This window comes from Centrocercus urophasianus, unplaced genomic scaffold (assembly GCF_019232065.1).
Source record: "Centrocercus urophasianus isolate 14NV4802_14NV808 unplaced genomic scaffold, USGS_Curo_1.0 seq_13, whole genome shotgun sequence".
NCBI classification, from domain to species: domain Eukaryota; kingdom Metazoa; phylum Chordata; class Aves; order Galliformes; family Phasianidae; genus Centrocercus; species Centrocercus urophasianus.
In genome coordinates this window covers 20137792-20156733 of record NW_024884475.1, presented here as the reverse complement: position 1 = coordinate 20156733, position 18942 = coordinate 20137792, and positions in this window count along the sequence as shown.

Below are 18942 nucleotides of genomic sequence, written 5' to 3'. Positions count from 1 at the left end.
TTCTGGCACTTAGACCTCCATGTGCATACAAGAGAGAAACTCTTTCTCCAGAAAACAATTAGAAATGGATTTCCACAAGACAGAACATACTCTGGTAGTCCAGTGAAGAGCACAGTCAGACAAATGTTCTGACCAGCAACATGTTTGCATACAACGGGTCCCTTTTGTCTCCCAGTTGATTTTTCCATGCTTCTTCCTCCTCAAATCACCCTGATTCCTCCATTTCCCATCTTCAGTCCTTCCATTAAAAATCCTCCTCTGCATGACCCTTGTGTTTCATGACTCTAAGCAATGTCATCCCTCAGTCTATAAGGAGATCTGCTCCCTTGATGCATCTTATAAGCTGTTGCCTCAGCGCATGGGCTGAGGCTACTCTGGAACATCCTTGGGAAGGCCTAGGCTGGGGCTGTGTCTCTGTAGAGCTACCCTACCTGCCCTTTTCTCTCTGTACTCCCTTTTGTTCATGGAAATGAGTTTCTAATCACATACTCAAAGCATAATGAAAAGGCATATTTGAAAAAGTGAATATCAGCACAGCTGAAAAAAGCAATTAAAATTGTTATTTATAACTGCATTTATTCCCATCAAAATAATAAGAAAAACTCCACACAACTTCTCTATGAATCTGTGTAGTGAATGTAATTTTAAAAAACTAGTTTTTTTAGAAAATTCTGTTTTTTATGAACACACAAAGAGCAGTAATATTAACTAGTCAATATCCACATCTTATTTATGAGTTATTGTAACTTTTCACCATTTTTGTATGATGGGTATTTTACAAATATAGATAACTAGCAAACTGAAGGAAATTGTACTTTTCTCCTAAAATTTACAAAGCAAAACAAACAGCTAAAATAAATAGGCAATTCTTAATGAGTTATGGTTGCACTGGATGATCTTGTAGGTCTTTTCCAACCGTGGTGTTTCTGTGATTCTGTGATTCTACGTGCTTAGCACTAAGATGTAACTAATCCAATTTTCATATGAAATTAAATAAATGAACTAGAGGTATTAACATAGAAAGTTCAGGAATAAGTAGGGAGTCATGCTATCTAGCAGTTTAGCTTGAAACTTCCTGGTAAATTAGTTCTTCACCCAGGAATTTTAAAGGTGACACCATGTGGTAATAAAGAATATTGCTACAGTATTCATTAGGCACTAAAGAGGTGCCTTAAACTGCCATTTCTGCATATACAAATGAAGTAACATTATAATCGAATCACAGATATAGACAGTAGTCTTTCTCTGAAAGGTCTTCATTGTACATCATGTTAACGTTTTAGATTCCATTATTTAATTAACAAAAAATAAAATCTATAAAGAAGCATATCCCAACTGGCTTCCCCTTATTAGGCTTGGAGAATAGAGATGTTGTGGCTGAGTGAAAAGTCAGCGAGAAATTTAAGAAACAAATGATCAATATCTCCGAGTAGGGAGCCAGATATCAGTCAAAAAGATATTAATATCAGTTTCAGCAGTAGTTAAATGAATATTTTCTTAATGATACACTTCATCCAGGAAAGAATATGGAAGAATTTGAAATATTGCAAAAGATCAAGCAATTTATTGAAAGAGTAACTGAAATGTGATGCAGTAATAGCAACATGTCTTATTCTTAAGACCACTCTTTAAGGCCATTCTTTAAGACCTTTACAAATAAAGGCCATGTCAATTTGAGAATACTCTAACAACCTCCTGAAAAATAAGAGAGAAAAGGAAAAAGAAAGATCTTCCATGGTTAGTATTGCGTTACCAAAGGACTTATAAGGATTTTACATAAAGCTGAGGATTTTCTGTGGTATTCAACTAGAAAATATGAATATAATAAATGAGTTTGAAGTTTGATTTATGAAATATTATCAGGAACTTTTACGGTGAGCACTGAATGTTCGGAAGAGTTAGTAATGCTATAGTAGATAGATAGTTCCGAAAGTAATGCCTCCTATCTATTTCCATGAAAATAACTCTGAGTACAAAACTATGATTTGGTGGAGCAGTATCTCAGATATAAAACAGGAGAAAAATTCTCAACCTATGGATGTGGTTCAGGTAGATTGTGTCTGAGCTTCAGAAATAAAGCTCAAGATTACAGTAGATAAGCCTTGTGTACATTTTCTTGATCTTCAACAGATTCAAAGGAGAACACTAGTCACTTCAGAAGAAAGAACATTAGAAAGTTTGGATTGAATTCATTTATCTTAATTTGTTTCAAAGCACTGTACTCCTTTGTACTTCTGCTCTTGGAGGCTGACAGTTTCAGCTGGGGTAGAATTGTTTTCTTTAGAATGTCTGGTATGATGCTATGTTTTACATCTAGGAGGGTTTGACTGCTACATAAAAGTTTGCACTGCCATGAAAATTCTTCCTCAAATTGCTCTGCAAAGCATTTATAAACAATTGTTTTTGAAATCTGATTTCTAAGAATTAAAAATATCATAAAGAATTATGATTCAAAAAAGTATCTTGGTAGATGTGCTTATGTAAGCAGTTTAAATGTAATCCCCATGAAATGAGGAGATAAATATACTGGGAAATTCAAAATGCAGACATAAATCACTGGTAATACACAGATGAAATGGGAAGAGTTTATCTGGTGTTTGTTAGTATCTTCTCTATATTTTAATCTTTTGAATTCATTTTAATTTCCTAATTATTGTTTATGATCATACTCTGTTGTGCATTAATCTCTCAAAAGTGAGATCTGCTGCCGTAAGTAACTCTGGACTACTCAAGCCTGAGTCAGCAGAGCAGTCAATAGCTGAGCTGTCTTTCAAAACAAATAGAAATATGATTAAATCACACTGATTTCTTCCTTCCCACATTCTCCAATGTATTAACTTTTTAAAAATTATCTGAGCAGCAAGAACAAAGCTGCAAATATGCTGCATCTTACTGATATAACATTTACATTAAAAAAAAAAAAGAAAAAAAAAGAAGAAAAAGCAACCCAAAACAGCAAACTGTTAAAGGAGGTAAAGCCTCCACCAGTTATCAAGTTCCAACATAAAGATCTTAGCACAAGTTTTTACAATCCCTGGAGGCATTCAGGGCCAGGTTGGATGTGGCTCTGGGCAACCTGGTCTGGTGGTCGGTAACACTGCACATAGCAGGGGGGTTGAAACTAGATGATCATTGTGGTCCTTTTCAACCCAGGCCATTCTATGATTCTATGATTCAGTGAATTTTGTTCTGAAATAATACTTTCTGTTTTTGGGACGTCCCTGCTCATAGTTCAGTTGTCTCTTAACAGGCGTCTATTCAATGGCTTAACTCCTTCATTCTTCAGCCTGTGGTCCCATGCTTAATTTATCACAATTATTTATCACATTATTTATTCAACATCTGCCTTGGACACAGCTATTGCAGCTATTCTGAATTTCCTTTTCTGTGAATTGCTTCACTAGAAAATGTGTGTTTATTGAACCGTCACATAGAATGATAGAGGAAGAAGGTATTTCACAGCTGTGGATCCATGATGCAAAAACAGCTCTATTAGATGTACTTGGTGAATGAAGGCTTAATTTGAAGTATCTGGAATGTAATTTTATTGAAGTATGTCATAATTCTGTAAATCCAAAAATGGAAATCTTTTTTACTTCAGGTGAATTTCTAGCTTTTAGGCAATCCTTCAGACATAACTAATAGTGTTGTTCAAGCAACATAAAATGAACACAAACTAGAACAGACTAATTTAAATAAACTGCTTAGCATCACTTTTCTGATGCAAACAGATTCTAAAATGTCCAGTAAACTATTTTAACCAGTGGAATTATTGTTCTTTTCAAGCCAACTCTCAGCACATGGGGGTATCCCCTATGCATAATACTGCAACAACAAAATTATTATTGCTATTATTATTGTTGTCAGAAATGCTCTAGTCTGTTCTTTATCCTGAACTACTTTGACAAGTTCCCCACTATATCAGTATTCACAATTGGTGGAATGTCTCCCAGAGCAGTACTATTAGTACTTTCATGAGCTCCTAGCATGCTTCCATGCTCTTGATTATTTTTTTTTTCTGTAGCATTAATATGGCTGGAAAATTCCACATCCCTCCATCAAAGTTGTTACCCTCTGTTTGACACATTGACTCATGCTGTGGTTATATTTCCTGATTCTGATAGCTAATAATTATAATGCTTTAAGAAAGGCTGAAGTGTTTTTATGAAAGATGGTATTTACCTGCTTCCACTTAAAAATAGATCCAGATTGTTTTCATGGATCCATCTTGAGGACATCCTCAAGGACATCTCCCATGAGAAGAAGAGTGTCTGAGAAGTGCCATTACACAGAAAAATAGACTGTTAGCTCTGCTGTGTTCCAGGGACTAAGGGAAATTATATTCCAATCATAAAGCTGTCTCTTCTAAAAACCAAAACTGATATTTCCTTGAAAAAATATATTTTTCATCGTATATCCACCACATTCATCTTTATGCCTTTCAAAACACAGTTCTGTGTGTACAACTGCAAATTTGTTTTATACTGAAATATTTCAGCCTTTCAGGAGTGCTTGAAGGAAATGGGATGGACTTTACATTTTCAAAAGGCTCTCACTCACCCTATTTCCTGTAATATTCGTGTGTTCCAGAGGTCAGATTAAAAAAAAACTTATAGTCCATGTTATTTACAAACAATGTGAAAACGAGACTTGAAATCATCAGGAAATTTTGCTCCCTTTTCAAGTCAATGGAAGTTTAATGGTTTAATACTATATAAAACTAAAAATAAAATATGAAAAGTTTCTTTAAACTCAATTTTAAATTAATAGGGGGATTGCCAAGGGTCTGACAATACTCCATTTATAAAGTTCCAACATAAAGACCTTAGCACAAGTTATTACAATCCCTGAAGGCATTCAAGGCCAGGCTTGGAAATTTATAAATTCCTGTATCTTGTTCACTATTTTGGTGTTAAGCATGTCAGGTCCAGATTTTTGGTGGATTAGATATGTTGATAGAGGAAGGTATCTCAGTCTGAAATGTAACCTGGCTTGCTTGTGTATACAGACCACAACAGTGGATTCATAGGATTCCATAGTGCACAAAGTAATGCAGATTTATGTTTTGAAGACTTCTGTTTACTACAGAGCTGCACAAATCACCACTGGCAAGTGTGCTATGATTAATAAGGCACATACATATACATAAATATACATAGGAAGTCATAATATGCTATTATAGATATTACCAACTACATGCAATGACGTTTTTTTTTTTTTCCTCTGGAATTTCTCTGTGTTCGTTTGTAGTCAATTACACTGAAGAGCTTTATAAGCACTCTTCTAGCTGCTCAACTTATCTCCATCCTTTAAGATAAACGACTGAGCTACTTGAAGCTCTTTTTTTACTGCTATTGCTGTGTCTTTTTCTGCTTTATATAACTCCTTTAGTGTTTCTTTCATTTCTCATCCTTCCATCCTGCTGTAATTAAAGCTTTGAGCTCAGCTTAGTATTGTGGAAGCTTCTCTACTTGGGCATGAGAGTGTTACAGTCCGTGTACTTTCGGATTCTCACCCCTCCCCCATGGAACTGCTCTGCAATACTGATGGGTCACTTTTTCCTGGCATTCAGTATTGTATCCCCTTCTGTTAGTATGATGTCAGTGGGTTTTTGTGAATACTGCTCCTGCGTACGATGCATAGAGATCTCTGGAGGGTTATTCAGATGCTGAGGCTGATGGCAGAGATAAGTCCAAGTTGTACCGCCTTTCCCCTGCCAGGAGGATCTCAAATTCCTTCTTCTACACTCTGAGAATCAGTTCCATCCCCTCCTCCTGAATGCATGTATTCCTGTATTAGAATTCCCTTCAATGATTGAACTTGCTCTCCTTGATCACCCATTGAGTCAATACGAGCATTAACTGATCTGTTTTTGCCTTCAGGTCTGTAAAAATGTGCATAAATGCAAAATCAGTAAAAAGTAGAATGAAAAAAAACACACTTGTTCATATTCTCTATTTACAATATGTGTTGAGATCTATTTGTTACTCAGCTCTCAGTCCCATTAGCATGTACCTCAGTGATTTTTATCAACTGAATTTATAATTTCATAAAAAATGATATCAACTTAATTTGACAAGATCTATATTCAATGTACCCATGTTGATTAGCAGTAATTATATTATCCTCCTTTAGTTGCTTGTTACTTGAATCCCATATCAAGCTTTACATAATTACAACAATCTCTTAATACTGGCAGCATGAGACCTTTCACTGATGACAGATTATCCTTCCCATGATAATGTGTGCTTTTTTTCCCCTGCTAAATATTCCAAATAGGTTGTTAAATAACTATTTATCCTGTTTGCTACAATGTTACGATAGTGTAAACATAATAATAAACTGCATAATACCCTATCTGAAAGATTTGACAAGAAGGCTTAGAATTATTTAAACCTGAGTTCTTACTTCCTTGAAAACCTGGGGCCTATTTCTGTTCAAAAATCTCTCTGCAAGGTTTCATTACATTAAACATTTTTTTCCTAACAAAGGAATAGATTGCAGGCCTTACCCTTTATTTCTGGGGATTCTTACGTTGTTATATTGGTGGTTACAAAATGATAGTCAAAGATTAGATTTTTATACAAGCACATTTTACTTAAGGAAGAAAAAGCCCCACTTTGTTGCAAAGCTACAGATCAAACGACCTTTTCACAAATGTTTTTTAGATGCACCACCCAGAAATGAACTGGGACTTGATTATTTGTCACCTCCAATACAGAGGCGTATATCATATGTTACATCATTTGTCATTATGTTATATAATATGTATGTCATTTACAGTCTAATATCCTCACACATTGAGTAGCTGGAACTTTCAAGACTTGATTTTATTTGTCTAAGAAGTGTCAGATCCCTGGTACATTTTACAAAATATAGTTCACTGAACACAGCTTATAGATGATGACTGAGAACAAGAAATCCTTGTATTTTCATACCTAGAGTAGGCAGAAAAATATGTTTACGTATCTTTTTGAAAAGCAAGGACAAAGGACATTGTGTCCTTACTGGGATTAACTCCACCCAATAACTGCAGTATTTTATTTTCAATTAGTAAATTGGTTTATAATAGTTTAAAACATCCGAAAACTGAAGAACTTATGTTAAAGAGAATATACATTTCTTATTTTATTTACCTGTGATTTTCCTCTCAAAATACAATACAATCAATTTTGCTTTATGTATCATATTCCTCCATTAATTTTAATTACTGAAGTCATAGTATTTTATAACAAGAAGCCTTTGAACAGAGTGGAAGATCAGCATCAATAGGATAAATAAAAGGCTCTGCAAAGTTCAGAGGCTCTAATTAGAAGCCTGAATCTAATGCATCTCTCTCCCTAAGTGATATTGGATTTTATACATGATTTATAAGATCTGATAAAAAAAAAAAAAAGTAAAACACTTACTGTTGAAGCAGTAGATTCCACAGAATTTTTGAAAAGAGTATTTGAATTTACTTGAATGTATATTAACTTATCAGAGACTTTCCTGCTTTTTCTGGAATACTTGCTTCTACTTGCTTCTTTTTTCTGAACAATGACTTTTTAAAGATGAACGATTGATGAATAATTAATATCCTTTTCTAAGTAGCTTCTTTCTTCGTAAGATTTTCATGAATAAGAATCTTTTTGCTGAGGTAGGTTTTGAGCATTTGATTAAAGGAATGAAGGACATCCATACTTCTGTCATGAGGTTATAACTGTCCATGCTGGTACTGATAATCATTTCCTCACATGATGAAAATAAGAAGGTTTTTTGTACGTCTAACTATTATTTATTGGGAAGAAATGAACATAATATTTTATACCACCCTTCTGTACATAGAGTTAGATCTTAAATGTCTTGTAAGCATTCTGCACTTCAGTTAAATTTTTAAGGTACATGTGAAAAAGAGCTTGGGATGAAAATGAATATATGACTTCTCTGAGATAATGGTGCTTAATGATTTCGAACTGAGAGTGGCTTATATTCCCGTTTTAATTTTAGATTAATCATTCTTGCTCTTTATTGGTCTCTTCTGACTGGAGAAGAAGTTGATGCATAAGTTCTTCAAATGCAGAGGGGGAATATATAATGAGTAGTAAAAAACCTAAACATTTCTGTGGGAAGAAAACGTGGAACATAATACACAGGAAAAGAGCAGTGGGTTGGATCCTTAGCTGTTAGCAGAGAACAGATTTACCGGTTAATGAATTAAGGTCCAAGATAAGCTAAATAATAATACTAATAATAAAACAAGCAACAAGAACGCGAACAGCAACAACAACAAAAAACCACTCAACAATATAGCAGTCTGGTAACTGAATGTGCTTTTTCTCATAAATAATATTCAGAAAAACTTTATTTTTCATGTGATTGTTTTAGAAGGGGAGAGGAGCATTAGTATTTTTGAAATTTGAATCCAGAGTAGCATACCTGTCTGAGACCTTCCAAAGGGAAAAATGAATAAGTCTATGCATATTAGAATGTTTTGTACAGAAATAGTTATATAGTAGTTAATGTATTCATTCCATATTTTTTGTTCCCCTGTAAAACTTCTGAAGTGAAAATGACTTTCTGGAGAAAAAAAAAAGTTTATTGAACTGTTGTGATATCTACTATATTCCAATAATTCAGTTCAAGCAGATCTGCCATTGAATAACTCATGAAGCATCTTCATATGTACCTATGAACATTGCTTTAACAGGCTGTAGAGTTTGATATTCAGAGAGGATTCATTCCTGTACTAGGGAATTGAATCTGTATAAAGATGTAAGGTACTAGTTCCTGAGAGAGAGGTTTATGCATACCAGAGTATAGAAAGCATTGAACTGGACAAGGGACAGCATCAGGCTGTGGAAAACATACGTCAACCATAGCATTAAAAGTACCCATATATAGCAGTATTCCAATCTTGGCATACAGGGTAGTTGAGAGATTAAGAGTGTTTGAAATACAATATTCTTTGTTTATACTGCAGAACAGTGGATAGACAGCTATCCAGACCCAAGCTTTAGTTTATATTGCTTAAATAGCAGAGATAGTAATTTAAGAGCAACACTGTAAGACATAATGTTGTACATGGATGGGACTGATATTTGGAGAAGCCTTTTTCAAGGTTATTCTCAGTAATGATGCTGCATTTTCAAAGACAAAATTCTACAGTAAGGAAGGATTTGTTTCAAAGGCTTATATTTTTTAGCAGTGTCATGACACTGCTAAATCCTTTGTGTGACATATGTGTTTAAATGAAGTTTTGAACTAGTTTTTGAGACTAGCTTGAATGACAGAACTTGAAGATAGGGTATGTAAAGAAGACTGAGAAATTATTACTATCAGAAAGAGGCAGAATTAGACTTGCTTATGGAGTTTTCCATTAAGCAAATTGCTTTCTACATTAACAAGGAAACTTTTTATCTTAACTTACTTGTTTGTTTCACCCAAAGGAGGAAACATTGACTTATTCAGAAAAAAAATGCAACAGAATTGGTTGCCTTAAATAAGACTTGACATACAAAATCTTCCTTTCGATGCAAACTTAAAATGGCAAATGCAAAAATATTGTTTTAAAAATTATGTTTGATCAGTTGTTCCTTCATTCAAAAGTTTTGCATTTTTTCCCTCAGATATAGTATTTGTGCATTGAATTCCATCCTAATTTTTACAAGATCACTTTTTGACTCTGATGCTGTGTTTATAACCCTTCCTTGGCACCATGTACTATTTTTAGACTGTATTTTTTAGTACATATTTTACAACATTAATGAATTTATGTAATAGATTGATCCTTGATTGTTATCTATTCTTTCTCCCTGTCACATTTGGTTTATGCTGTCATCTTCGTTTGTGTTTATGATCCTTGAGTTTCCTTCTTGCCTTAGGCATTTTTTCCAAGCCTACCATTACTTCTTTTTCCTGGGGACTTTCCTTATGTTCTTCAGAATCCTTCTAAACGCTGACTAGTTTCATGTTAACATTCAAGAGTAGAAGCTATTTGTGCTGTTTTCTTTAGTCAGAATATTTTGTATGTAGCATGCTTAGCATTTTGTGACAAGCATTCAGGCCAGAAAGTGACAAAACTAAGTTTTTACGGTCAGCATTTACAGTTGTTTTAAAGCATATTCAGTATTATACAATCCTAATGTTCCTGACAATTCTGTAGATTTTTTGCACTGCTTCTTTGGAGTGCAACATGAACAAAAATGCACAGCAAAGAAAAAAATATTCAGTGTAGATAAAAAGGGTTAGATGCCAAAGGATAGACATGATGTTACAGGAGATACTTTCCTTCTAATACCATGGTCATGTGTGGGCTCTTTGTCCTGTTTTTAAGGCAATTCCCACAAACACTCTATTGTCTTACAGCTTCAGAGTCCTATCTAGTAAGACAGAGAAAGGCGTTGCAGTGTTTGAGAGACACCAAATCCTGGTGCTTAAATTGCAAATGTAGGTTATAGAGAGAAAGTCCATTGCAGAAAAATGTAGTTGGTTGCAATCCCGTCATAATTTTTAGTATAATAAAAGAAGGAATTCCGCAATGGATTTTGAAGCATCAATAGCATCAATTTTGAGTACAATACTAAGTCAGAATTGTGCAGACTACAATAATTATTGCAAGTGTAGAAATTGCCAAAATAAGTTTTCTGCTGTGGTTTATGAGCTTAGTTGAAAGATTTCACTTGAAAATTATTTTCCCAGAGGTTACCTGTTAGGATGTAAATCACGTTTTTTCATGGAAAAGAGGATAACTTCATGCTTTGAGTTTTTTCTTGATTTGAAGTTTAAATTTTTAGTGGAAGATAAAATTCACCTTCTTTCAATTCATACACGCTTCTATGTCAATTTATTGTACATCTGTGGCTGTTCATTTTCTGTTTTGTTTTGTAATAAGTATCTTTCCTGGATGGAGGTGAATTCAGAGGTTCAATTTTTAAATATCTTATTGCACTGTATTACTGTTGACAAGGAGAAAAAGTAAGTAGTTGCAAGAAATATTGCTTATCATTCAATTGCATGCTATCATTCTGTTTGCATTGCAGAAACATTTAATGAAGATGTGTATATTTGATATTTTAATGAAAATATGTTATTAAGATATTTTTCTCTGTTACGTGCAGTTTCTCTTCTGCCTGACCCTGCAGTCTGTAGTAAAATAGCTGTTAAGGAGTCAGCATTTCTTTTGATGCTAAGAGATTCTGCTAAGAGATTATTTTGATGCTAAGTTGTCTAATATGTTTTCATATTTGACATTTAGAATACATAGAAGCTGGTTCCAAGGGCTACTCCTACCACAAAACATGTTTTAAAATATGAAAGTTTCAACTACTTACATTTGTATTGTAACAACATCCCTCTAGGTGGTTACTGGACATTGCAGCTGTATATTAGCATGATCAAATCCTGCCTCTACCGCTGGTATTTTTGGATTTTCTCTGACCATGGATGATAGAAAGTATTCTCTTCTTAAGATATTCCTCTTACTGAACACATTACAATGCTGAGTCTGATATTGGGCCACTACCATAAGAACTTCTTCTGAGGTAAAAGATCTGGAATTTTTTCCACTTCTACTATTTGATCTTATGCCAAAATGATATTAAATGTGTTAAAAGCATTAATTAACTATGCAATCAGTGTTCATGTTAATTCATCTTAAAATGCACTGCTGGTTCACCGTTCTTAATCTCACCTTCTTACTTTTATTTATAACTTTTCAGAACTTCTGACTTATTTTGCATGCAATGTAATTTTTTGTTAGAATTCTTTTCCTCCTGATTTTATATAGCAGAATGTTCATTCCCTGAATCGGTCTTCGTATCGCAGATTTATTTCTTAAGCATTACCATGTATTAACAGGGTAAAGTTGTGTATTAAGTTGAAAATCTTAAAAGAAAGCAAAGTTAGAGGAGGATATAGTCTGCAAAGCTTCAACTTATTTAGGAGTGCAGTTCTGAGGCTAGTACAGACAGAGACTTTTGAATTAATTTCTTATGGATTAAATAAGAGTTAGTGGCACTTGAGTCTTTATTGTTTTCTGGAAAGATATAGAAACTGATCTTGGCCAAACTACAAAGAAACATCTAGAGTATTGTAGCCTTCTGAAGAGGATTATTTCCATACACAACCAGGATGAAAATATGCAAATGAATTTTAAAATGTTTCTGTACTTCAGAAATAGTTGACTGAAATATGTTGATTTCCAGACTGAACTTCTGAGGTACCTAACACAAATTAGGTCACACTGCAGCAGAAGGCTGCACGTTTCTGTTCCCATTGGATGTACTAGTAATACTACTTTTACTTTCTGATCCTAATATTTCCAAACCAAACTGCAACGATTAGATCTTAAATGCTTTCTTTCATCTTTCACATCAGATTGGTCCTTGTCCTGACTCAAGTAACTGCCAAATGAAAGGTTGGCAAATGAATTGTGATGCTTCAAAGAGGTCTAACGTGAATAGAGTGAAGAAGGCATTAATGAAAAAAAGTGAATTGGCTTGATGGCAGTATGAATTTCTTTGTGTCTTGTTGATCTACAGTACAAATACATTCTTATAATTTAAAACAGTTGGAAGTAGAGAAATATTTGATGGCAGCATAAAAGTCTACACAACAGGAAACAGAAGAAAAATACAAATGTCGAATATGGCTCAGAGCTACCTTGGTTTTAAGCTATGGAAAAAATAATCATGTTACAATTACACATACTACCTCCACAGAGCAAAACTTGCCATTGAAATACTTTTTTTAACTTAGGATAGTATACTACAAATCTTCTCTGCTCTCCAATTGTGATACTCTTTTTCATGTGCATGAAAATATTACATTAATATGGAAATATAAAATGAACTATAGAGACTCAAAATGTCATTGATATTTGTTTGAACAATATTTGTTTATCTGGAAGTTAAAGAAAATAAGTGAACTAATAGCTATTTTGTATCAAATATGTCTTAATGGCTTTTAAAAGAAGCAAGGGGTTAAAATGTGACCCAAGATAAATCTTTTAAACATAAAATGGCTACAATGGTTTTGACAAACTCATTAAAATTAATAAGAACATTTCAATAGTACAGACTGCCTGCCATAAATTATTCAAGAAAAGAAATTATGCCATTCAACAAAGCATGTATTTTTTATTAAAATGGCAGGAAAACTTTAACTGGAAGCTAATTTCCATTTCAATCTGAATTACTAGTTTTATTTTCTTGGAGTTTCATAATGAAATCAGCTACAGTAAACACACCCTGTATTACAGCATTGTGTATCAGTTAGCTTTATTACATGGTGTAGCCATGGTTACCAATCACTGAAAGAAAAGAGACAAAGATATGACAGCAGTTTGTTGTCAGCCATGAAACCATGAATCAAATCTATTTTTATATCTTTTTAGACATGGGCCAGAGCTACTAACTGCTTGTCAGGCTTCAGTGCACGTGTGTTTTGTGCATGTATCAGCACGTTATGTGAGAAGGAGGAACATGAGTCCACTTGCAGGATAACATGCATTGAATGTTAGGTGTGAAGTATGTGTTGATAATTCCTATCCAGTCTATATATGCCTGTGTAATGCAGGAACATAAAAATGAACATGGAATTTCTATGTTTGTGAATTTGGTGCTCTGTTGCTGGAGATTCCTATTATAAAATCTTCTATGAAATTTAAAATCTGAATTTCAACATGCTTTAGATATTTTCTCCTATTAATCCTAGGTTGTGATAATTAGGAAAGTACTCCAAAAATCCTGTCAGATTTCAAGAAACTTTTGGACAACATTGCCAGAAATATGATATTATCTTTATGCAGTCCTGTGTCTTAGAGCAAGGAGTTGGACACTGATCCTTCCAACTCAGGATGTTCTATGCCTCTAATTCCCAGTATAAAATGTGTATGTTTGGAACTGCGTTCTGAAAATCATTTTACCATGATTTCCATTTCTGATTTCCTTTTTTCTTTTAGCTAGACAGGCTTTATTGTGCCCTTTCAAGTTCTCCCCTTTTTCTATTTCTGTTAGCTCTTTCCTTTCTGCAGATGGACTCAGAGGATTCAGCATTTCACATTCATTCGTGTTTAACACACAAGAGCAGAACTATGCACAATGAAAAGTCATCTCAATCTCTTCTTGACAGGTGCTGACAATGTGCTGCCTCTCCTAGAAACAGTTCTTCAGTAGGGATTAGATTTTGTTTGTATATATTGTATATATGCAGCAGTAAATACTCCTGATATTGTTATGAGTTTCTTCAGTACAGAACCACCACCTTTTCTATCTTGAAGTTAGATACTCCAAAGTGTTTTCAAACATATCTCTCTTCAGACTTTTTCTTTCCTTTTTCCTCATGCATGAGCATGGATCTTACCATGGATCTTACTCCTGTTAACACTTGGAAGAATGTATTCCTATTTCTAATTGCATATCTGCATCTTAAATAATTTGCATCCCTTCATCTCAGAAGGAGGGCTAAGATACAAGTGAATAACGCACAGTTTTTCGGGAATTTCTCTTCTATTAGTGTAACAAGGTGACTTGATTTCAGGTTTGAAAGTACGAGGTACAATATCTTTGTAGCTCTTTTGTGACACCTGCTGGTTAAATTGGCACTTGCATTACGGTGCTAGCATGTGATAAAAATCCCAGCTGGAATCCTTCCAATTCTATTAGACTATTTCAGATTCTCAAATTTAATTATTCTCCACTGGCCATGATCTGACCAAAGGACAAAATTAAAATGGGTGATAACATTTCTGGAAGTCATACTATCAAAACTGGACTCCTAAATAGACTGTAATCATGCTGAAGATTATATATATGGATTTGAAATGGTTTAACAAGTCGAAAATCCTTCATCTTTTCATTTGGGAAGATGCAGTACAAAGGGTTTTGGTAGAAACAATGAAGTAGTAAATGCTTAATGGACAATAAAGTCAGTGAGCATGTAGGTTTTATACATGCCTATGAAAAATCCTTCACTAAGGAGATGTACTCAGTGTAATGCAGTAATACACAATCCAGTAATACATATGACTTTTTTTTTTTTTTTTTTTTTTTTTTAAATACAAGGAATCTGTTGGTGACAGTGATGGCTAAAGATAATCTTTTGCCTAAACCTTAGATAAGGACAAAGTCTGACATTTGCACTCTGTAAGATAATAGTTTTTCTTATATTTCTGATACTCTCATTGTCCAGGGACAAAGGATGAAACATAGACACTGCTTTTCTATTCTTGCAAATTACGCTATGATTTATTACAATATTACACTAAATTACTAATTGTAACATTTTTTTGTTAACCACTAATAGTACATGAAAAAATTGATATAAAATATCAGTCAATATTAACAATGTGAGCGCTTTAAATTGCTAGATTAAAAATGATTATTTATATTAATATCTTATTAAAATATGACATTAAAGGAACATTAGAAGTATGAAGGCATTTCATTTTATCAGGATCTTGTAATGATACAGGCTGTTTCAAAAAGCAAGTCAGGTATTTGGAGGAATTATTATTACTGTTATTATTATTCATTTTTAATCTGGATTATGTAAGCTTTCTTCATGAAAGTGGACACTGAAGAAGTCTCAGAACAAGCTGATCCCTGGTATTCTTGGTTCAGACATAAGATCAAGTCTCTCTACTGTTTAGAACCAGAGGAAAAGTGGATAATGGTTTTCTTCCATTGACACATTTTCTGAGATGCACCTGAGATGCTCAAGTATTTTATTATCATATATTTATATGGAAATAAGGAGTGAGTATTGAGAGTTCACATTTTCAGGAATCTAGCTCATTGCTGGTAAGACCAACATACCAACATGAGCAATCTAGAGGTGCTGGAAGCTTTGCTGACATTGCCATGCATGGAGCTCTGCATAGGAGCCTCCTGCTCCTTTTCTTGGGAGCAGCTTCTAAGGATCTTTTGCTTCACAGTGGCTTTGTTACACACAGTTGTTCTGTAAATCTCCCAGGCTTTTATGAAAGGATAAAGTAACTGCCTTTTACATGCATTAGTTTGGATGGGATATTGATTAAATGGCATCTCATTTTTTTTAAATTAAACTCATCTGTTGTGTTCAGCAGCTTACTGATTCTACTTACTGAACTCTGTTTCATCAACTAGAGAGAATTTGTATTTTAAATATTGAATATGCAAAGTTTGTATATTTGTATATGCTTTATACCTTTATACTTTGTCAGTCTCAGACACAGCTGGCAACATACCCTGTAAATGCGCTAGAAAAGAAATAGACATTTCTTTCTTCCTTTTCTGTTTAACTACTCAGTATTTTAACAAACAGCTTTTATATTCAGTCAGCCAAATTATAGTTTCTTGGTAGGTTCTTTATGATAACTCCCTTCCTGTCTTAGCTTATTTTCTGTTCAGCTGCCTTCACTGTTTAGCTGAAATCTGCAAAACCACCTTTCACTCAGGGGTAGGAAACACATCCATTCTAAGAAATAAAGCTCAGGGTTTTCTCATAGTCCCCTGTATATTTTACATCCGATAAAAAACATAGCACAGAACAGATTTGTCTCTTACAGACTGCATTCTTTACTACTCTTTTTTTTCCCCACAGTTCCCTGTTTCTCAGAGAAACATTTCATTTAAGAGACAATGTTCTATTGAGTGAAAAGTAAATCACAGCTTTGATGCTAGATAAGAAACTGGGTTTTCTGCAGTTCAGTCATATTGGCTTGTGAATGGCATGTGCTGTTTTGAAAGAAGCAGAGTAGTCAGGCATTCTTCCACAGGATAGATGTCCTACTGCTCCTTCCTTTTCAGTAATGTCACTTTAGATTCCATTAGAGCTTGAGTTGAATTTATTTCTATTATAAGGAAATACATTTAGGAATCTAATTGCTACTGATGTCACTGTTCTGTTCTAGAATGTCTTGGACTGCTCTAGTATGTTTTGGATTAAACCTGATTTATTTGAGATTTTCTTTATAGGCTATGAACTTTAGAAGGTGTAGAAACTCTTTCCTGACATAAACTGAAATAAAAATTGCATCACTGTGGGAATATGTTTGTTAATGCCTAGCATGAAATTATACGTTTCCTATATTCTCCCTTCCTAAAGCCAATGGGTTGAGAGAGAATTGGTGAAAGAGGATGTTTCTTTCTGTCGGAGGAAAGAGGAGGAAGCAACCATTCATAATGTAAATGTTTGTTTGTGTGATCTTAAAAAAAAAATTAAAAACTGTATTTTAATTATGCTGTACATAGGTTTAATACAACTAAAATATTGACTGTAGCACTGAGGATTGGAAAAATAATGTGAATTTCCACAGTTGCTACTTTGCTCCCACTCTAATGATACTATATGTGGTACAGTGGGGTATCCAGTTCTTCATAGATGACTTTTAGCTTCTTGTATTGTTTTACTCTCATTTTTTCCAACATGTGAAATATAGTTACGGGTTTTGTTAGACACATAGGCCATCTTGTGGCAGAATGATGGCAGATGTTTTGAAATGGTTTTTAAGTCCAATTTTTTTGAGATATTTCCAGTATTATTTGTAATATCTTCATAGATTGAAGCTTGATACATGCTGACAGCACCTGTTGGACTTGCAGCAAAATATTAATCCTTAAAAAGAAGGTAGTGGTGAAAAAAGGATCCAAGGACAAAATATGTCAGTACACTAAGAAAGTGCAATAACACTTTCTGCTAATTAAAAAAAATCCAGGCTACTAAATCTTCATTTAAGAAAAAAATTAAAAGAAAGCATGATCATTTAATTGTGAAGATGCTTCATATATTCTATCATACAATTAAAATATTCAGGGTGAGACATTACTAGTTAGAATAATTAAACGAGTAAATACTATTTCATTTTAGCTTTTCTCCTGCAATGTGATTTTCACATTTATAGCAGTGATTTGGAAACATTACAAATATGTGACCCCTGAAAATAAAATCTCCAGACTAACAATGTGTATCACAGTTACGTTTTGTCAGCAAGATGTGCAGAAATTCTTAATAGTTTAAGTATTAATAAAGTTTAGATGGATAACTGTTAATCTATTTCCATGGAAACTACAACAGATACAGAGCACACAGTAACACTATTTGGTAGAGCAGTTTCTCAGATACAAAGCACTATTTTCCAAAATAATCACCACTATTAACTAATTTGCCCCCATAAGCTGATAGAGATGCTTTTCATTTTGCGGTGTGACAGCTGTGCATTGCAGCCTGCAGTGTGGCTTATCTTTCATGTCACCATTGCCTCTGCTGAAACACCACCCACTGCCTCACTGTTATCACATCAACTGTTTGGTCTCCACTAGTTTTCAGCATGTGTCGATGAATGTAATGTCAATGGGTACAACTTTTTCCACATGGAGGAATTCAGTGACACACCTTTGCTTCATACACACTTCCATGTCAGACGCCATTTTGTCAGACTGCCCCTCTGCTGCCATCTGTTGCATGGCAATGAAATGTAATGGAATATTGGCAGGACGGTTCAGCCGCTACTGTTGCATCACCAATAGCTGTCTATGATACTGTGGGCCAATGTAATCAAATTGTAAGCTTTACTTTTGGAGTAACCCTTATACTATTTCAGAAAAAAAAACCAAAAAACAAAAAACAGCAACAACAAAAAAAAACAACAACAACAACAACAAAAAAAAACAGTTATAAAAGGCCAAACCTGCTATTTCTCTGACTTTTAAAAACTGGGTTAAGATTACTTTGCATTCTGGAAAGAAATTATTTTTTAAAGTATTCAAATACATAGCTAAAGAATGCTATAAACACACCTATTTTATTATCTGTACCTTCAGTACAAGAGCTCTATATGATGAATACAATTAATTTAGATTTTAGAACGTATAAGAAGAAATAGTTCTTTTTCCAAATATGATGGTCACCTGAAAGAAAAGAAAAGAGAAGAAAGGAAAAGAAAAGAAAAGAAAAGAAAAGAAAAGAAAAGAAAAGAAAAGA